At 37.1% G+C, this 6,765-nt stretch overlaps 1 pseudogene; it reads left to right on the top strand.

The window, feature by feature from the left end:
- Positions 1–1,974: 1,974 nt before the first annotated feature.
- LOC103675985 lies at positions 1,975–3,086 on the top strand (annotated as a pseudogene).
- The last annotated feature ends 3,679 nt before the right edge of the window (positions 3,087–6,765 follow it).

Raw genomic sequence — 6,765 nt, 5'->3', positions numbered from 1 at the left:
CAGCTAGAAGCCTGACCAGGTTCCTACAGTAAGTATCTAATAAAAATGCCCTAGTGCTTTCAGCAGGGGTGTTGGGGAAGAGGAGCCATTTTGAAATATGCCAGAGCATTCTGTTCTTAACAAGACCTATTCTCAGTGGAAACTAGTTAAGCAGAGCCTAATCTCCTGGGATATCATGACAGCACACCAAAAGGCCAAAAAGACAATTTGGAAAGACAGAACAAGCATCAAAACTGGATATGGTAGGGATGTTAGAATTATCAGACCAGGACTTTAAAATGCTATGATTAATATGCTAAGGGCTCTAATGGATAAAGTAGACAGCATGTAAGAACAGACGGGTAGTGTAAGCAGAAAGATGGAAATCCTAAGAAGGAACCAAAAAGAAATGCTGGAGATCAAATACACCATAACATAAATAAAGAATGCCTTTGAGGGGATTACTAGTAGACTGGACACTGTCTGCACTTAAGGATATTGCAGAAAAAACCTCCAAAACTAAAAAGCAAATATAACAAAGACTGAAAAAAAAAAAAAAGAACACCACCATAACAGAATATCTAAGGACTGTAAGACAGCTACAAAAGATATATGCATAGTGGGAATATTAGAAGGAGAAGAAAGAGAGAAAGGAAGGAAAAGAAGAAATATTGTCCAAACAATAATGATTGAGAATTACCTCAAATTAATGTCAGACATGAAAACACAGATCCAGGAAGCTCAGAGGATACTTAGTAGGATTACTGCCCAAAAAGCTACACCCAGGCATATCACTTTGAAATTAAAGGAAAAATCTTGAAAGAAGCCAGGAGAGGGGGTGGAAGAACACCTTACCTACAGAGGAACAAAAATGAGAACTATGTGCAACTTCTCCTCAGAAACCAAGCAAGCAAGAAGAGAGTAGAGTACGGGACGCCTTGGTGGCTCAGTCGGTTAAGCATCTGACTCATGATTTCAGCTCAGGTCATGATCTCCGGGTCTGGAATTGAGCCCTCTGTCAGGCTCTGTGCTGGTCATGGAACCTGCTCAAGATTCTCTCTCTCCTTCTCCTTCTGCCCCTTCCCCCCTAAAAAAAAAGAGAGGGGGAATAAAATATATATAGTAATAGGCATGCCTCATTTCATTGTGCTTCACAAATACTGCATTTTTAACAAATTGAAGGTTTGTGGCCAGCCTGCATAGAGCAAATCTATTGGTGGTATTTTTCCAACAGCATTTGCTCATTTCATTTCTCTGTGTCACATTTTGGTAATTCTTGCAGTATTTCAAACATTTTCATTATTATTTTATTTGTTATGGAGACCTGTGATCAGTAATCTTTGATGTTACTATTGCAGTTGTTTTGGGGTACCACCGACCGTGGCCATATAAGACAGCAAACTTAATTGATAAATGTTCTGTGTGTTTTGACTGCTCTACTAGCTGGCCATTCCCCCCCATCTCTCTGCCTCTCCTCGGGCCTCCCTATTTGCTGAGACACAAGAATATTAAAATTACGCCAATTAATAACTCTGCAATGGCCTCTAAGTGTTCAAGTGAAAGGAAGAACCACACATTTCTCACTTTAAAAGCTAGAGATAATTAAGCTCGGTGAGGAAGGCATGTCAAAAGCTGACATAGGCTGAAAGTTGGGCTTCTTACACCAAACAGTAAGCCAAAAAAGGGAAAAGTCCTTGAAGGAAATTAAAGTGCTACTCCAGTGAACATGTGAATGATAAGAAAGCAACCTTATTGCTGATATGGAGAAAGTTTTAGTGGTCTGGACATAAGATCAAACTAGCCACAACATTCCCTTAAGCCAAAGCCTAATCCAGAGCAAAGCCTTAAGTCTCTTCAATTCTGTGAAGGCTGACCAGTGAGAAAGCTGCAGAAGAAAAGTCTGAAGTTAGAAGAGGTTCGTTCATAAGGTTTAAGGAAAAAGGGCATCCTATGACCCCACAGAACTTAATCAGCGGACCCTCTCTAGGGGCTAAGATGAATCTTGTACTCAGTTTTGCAGATTCTTATTTTTTTACACCATACAACTATCCAACCTCATGGTCTGAGGATGACCTCTTCCGGTAAACTATTAGTCTCCAGATAGTAACAAATCTCGGTGCTTATATATTTTATTTCATCTTTGCAACACTGAGCTATTATTTTGTCTGTTATCATTCATTAATGAAGCATCCATAATTTTTAAAGAACCAAGTCTATAGATATATTACATTTACTGTCCAATTATCGCCATAGATTAATATTTCCACTGTTTCATTGTTTCTGCTAGAGTTAAGAGATTACAGCAAATTATATGATGACATAGGAGAGTTTCCAAGTGGGTGGTTTCAGCTCATTATTAGTGTACTTACTTTCCTCTTTTTCACTATATGCTGATCTACTGGATTCATAGAGGCCTTCATCATAGACTTGTGTATAAGCACATATACAAGCCTCATCATCTCTGGAAGATTCCTACTCTATTTGCAAGTCATGTTTTTCATCCTTTGAATGGCTTCCTTCAGAATCTACCTTGCCACATATACCCTCTCATCTTTCCATTACACAAGGTAGTTTAAGTTTGTACATCTTGATCAATATCTGGACAATTTCCATTCATAATGGCGATTTCCATGTTCCCCAAATCTTAAGGCCATTTATTAGTGGCTCAGCCCATCATCCAGACCACCACATGTTCTTTACCTGTAACTATGGACAGTATTTCACCTTGTGGGACAGAATTGGAGGCTTGTTCAAAAATTCTTCCTCCTTTGGGGTGTCTGGATGGCTCAGTCAGTTGAGCATCTGACTCTTGGTTTTTGACTCAGGTCCTGATCTCAGGATCCTGAGATTGAGCCCCACATTGGGCTCCACACTCAGTAGGGAGTCTGTATCTCTTCCTTTCCATCTGCCCCTCCCCCTGCTTGTGCACTCTCTCTCTCTCTTTCTGAAATAAATAAGTCTTTGGAAAGAAAAATCCTTCCTCTTTTGAAGGGAAGGGACCACTTAGTTATCTGAAGAAGATGACAAAAGAAAAGTGCAATAGCCATTCAGAAAATGGTTGTTAAAATGAAAAATTATTCACTGGAGAGTTTACAAAGACTGAGTAGATTGTTGCCCTATTATTAAATACTACATACATAGAACCAAGAGACATAGCAAGTAAATGGTATTTGAAAGTCTACATTGTGGATACTGCTGAGGAATGATTGTGATGGTAGATGAAGGAAAGATGCTGTGAACACTGAGATTTTAACCTTGAACTTACAACACTAGGTGCTGGTCTAAAGGACAAGAAGTCACGTTTTTCTAGCCAGCATATCTGTAATTTGTATAGCCTCAACAACAGTTTTTGTAAAGATAGAGAATAAACTATTGAGGAGACTAGGTTATGTCCTTTTGCTTTAAGCCATCTGTGAGGCTTAAGGAAAGGAACCATCTCCGTAACAGAAAACTGCAAAGTAAAGCAGCAAGTGCTAATGTAGAAGTTTCAGCAAGTTCTCCAGATCTACTAAGATAATTAATGAGGATGGCTACCTAAACAACAGATTTTCAGTGTAGATAAAATTGCCTTACGTTGGAAGAAGATGCCATTTAGGACTTTCATAGCTAGAGAGGAGAAGTCAGTGCTGGATTCAAAGCTTCAAAGGACAGGCTGACTTTCTTGTTAGGGGCTGATGCAGTTGGTAACTTCCAGCTGAATGCTCATTTACCATTCTTAAAAACCCTTAAGAATTATGGTAGATCTATTCTGCCTGTGTCTGTAAATGGAGCAACAAAGCCTGGATCTATTTACAACATGGTTTGTATTTTAAGCCCACTGTTGAGAGCTACCACTCAGAAAAAAAAAAAAATCCTATCAAAATATTACTGCCCATTGACAATGCAAGAGCTCTGATGGAGATGTAGGAAATTAATATTGTTTTCATGCTTGCTAACAACATCCATTCTGCAGCCAATGGATCAAGTAATAATTTTGACTTTCAAGTCTCATTACCTAAGAAATACATTTCATAAGGCTATAGCTGCCATACATACTGATTCTTCTGATGGATCTGGGCAAAGTAAACTGAAGATCTTCTGGAAAGTATTCATCATTTAGATGCCATTAAGAATATCTGTGATTCATGGGAAGAGGTCAAAATTCAACATCAACAGTTGTATGGAAGAAGCTGATTCCAGCCCTCAGGGATGACTTTGAGGGGTTCGAGACTTTAGTAAAGAAAGTAACTGCAGATGTGGTGGAAATAGCAAAAGAACTAAAATTAAAAGTGCAGCCTAAAGATGTGACTGAATGGCTACAATCTCATGATAAAACTGTAGAGGACGAGAAGCTGCTTCTTATGAATTAGCAAAGAAAGTCTTACAAATGAACAAAGAAAGTGGTTTCTTGACATGGAATCTACTCCTTGTGAAGATGTTGTGAAGACTGTTGAAATGACAACAAAGCATTTGGAATGTTACCTTAACTTATTTGAAAAAGCAGCAGCAGGGTTTGACAGGATTGATTCCAATTTTTAAAGAAGTTCTACTACAGGTAAATGCTATCCAACAGCTTCACATGCTACAGAAAAATCATTTGTGAGAGGCAGAGTCAATTAGTGCAGCAAACTTCATTGTTGCCTTATTCTAAGAAAAATTGCTATAGCCACGCCAGTCCTCAGCAACCACCATGCTCGTCAGCAGCCATCAACACCAGGCAAGAACCATCACAAGCAAAACAATTACAACTCACTGAAAGTTCAGATGATGGTTAGCATTTTTTAACAATATTTTTAAATAAAGGTGTATGTTGGTTTTTTAAGGCATAATGCTACTGCACACTTAATAGATGATAGTATAAACATAACTTTTATATGCACTGGGAAACCAAAAGAATCATTTGACTTGCTTTATGGTGATATTCGCTTTATTAAAGTTTTTATAAAGTCTAGAACTGAACCTGCAATATCTCCAATGTATGCCTGTACACACCATGACCAAGCGGGACTTATCCCAGGTAGGCAAGGCTGGTTCAACATTCAAAAATCAGTTAATGAAAACCAACACATCAATATGTTAAAAAAGAAAATCACATAAGCAAAAATGCAGAAAAAGCGTTTAACAAAATCCAACAACCATTTGTGGTAAAAACTCTCAGTAAACTAGGAATAATGGGAACTTCCTTGATCTGATAAAGAAATAACCACAAAAACCTATAGCTACTGTCATACTTAATAGTGGGAAATTCAAAGCTTTTCCACTAAGTTTAGGTACAATGCAAAGATGTCTCCTCTCACCACTCCTTTTCAACATGATACTGGAAATTCTAGCTAATGTAATAAGACAAAGACAATGATGAAGAAGAAATAAAAGATATACAGATTGAGAAGGAAGAAGAAACACACCATCTTTACTCACAAATGATCATGATCAGCTATATAAAAAATCTAAAAGAGTTGACAAAAAATTCCTGGAACTAATAGCTATAGCAATGTTACAAGACACAAGTTTAACATACATAAGCCAGTGATTTCCTATACAGAAATGAACAGGTGGGATTTGAAATTAAAAACACAATACCATTTATTGTAACACCACCTAAAATGAAATACCGAGATACAAATTTAACAGAACTGTGTACAATATCTATATGAGGAAAACTGCAAAACTCTGATGAACAAAATCTAAGAACTAAATAAATGAGATATTCCATATTGTTGAATAGGAAGTCTCAGTGTTAACAAGGTGTGAGTTCTCCCTAACTCGATCTATGTATTCACTGCAATCTCAATAAAAATCCCAGGTAGTTATTTTGGGGATACTGACAAAGTGATTCTGAAGTTTATATGAAGAGGCAAAGGACCAGGATAGTCACCACAATACTGAAGGAGAAAAACAAAGTTGGACGACTGACACCACCTGACTTCAAGACTTATTATAAAGCTATGATAATCAAGACAGTGTTGTACTGGTGAACAAACAAATAGGTCAACTGAACAGAATAAAGAGCCCAGAAATAGACCCACATACATACAGTCAACTGATCCTTGACAAAGTTGCAAAGGTAATACAATGAAGCAAAGATACTATCTTCAACAAATGGTGCCAGAACAAATGGACATCCACACACAAATCGATGTAGACACAGAACTTAACTCTTTTCCAAAAAATTAACTCCATGGAACACAGACCTCAATATAAAATGCAAAACTAAAAATTTCCCTAAAAATATTCTATATATGTATTCGTTTTTTTATCCTTATAAAAAGGACATTATGCTGTAGATCTCTTTTAGGACTTACTTTTTCTCTTAATATGAGATTGCTTAGGGTCATTCATATTGTTGTGTGTCAGCCTAATTCATCACTTTTGACTATAGAATATCCCATTATTTTTATATGCATAAATAGACTACAGTATATCTAAAAGAGTCATCAAGAGCTTCTATTGAAAGTTTAAACATTTTGGTTTTGACACTGAAGTCCTTAATCCTTCTTAAGTTTCTTGTACATTACATAAGATAGAAATGCATATCACCTCTTTCCAGATGTATAACTTTTTTTCCAGCTCCATTTATTGAACTGTCCCTCATTTCTCCACTGATCTAAAATGCCCCGCATATGATATCCCAAAGATCCATGGTTGTGTAGGTCTGTTTTGGGATTCTCTGTTCCACTGGTCAATTGGTTTATCTCTGTACCACTGGTCATTTGGTTTATCTCTATACTGACTCATTTTTATTAGCTTCTTAGTAAATCCTGGTATTTGAGAGGGTAAGTTCCCATTCTCTTTTTCAAAAATAGTATG

Source organism: Ursus maritimus, unplaced genomic scaffold, assembly GCF_017311325.1.
Source record: "Ursus maritimus isolate PB19 unplaced genomic scaffold, ASM1731132v1 scaffold_18, whole genome shotgun sequence".
Lineage (NCBI taxonomy): Eukaryota > Metazoa > Chordata > Mammalia > Carnivora > Ursidae > Ursus > Ursus maritimus.
The sequence above is the reverse complement of the archived record's forward strand: the minus strand, read 5'-3'. Positions and strand labels throughout refer to the sequence as shown.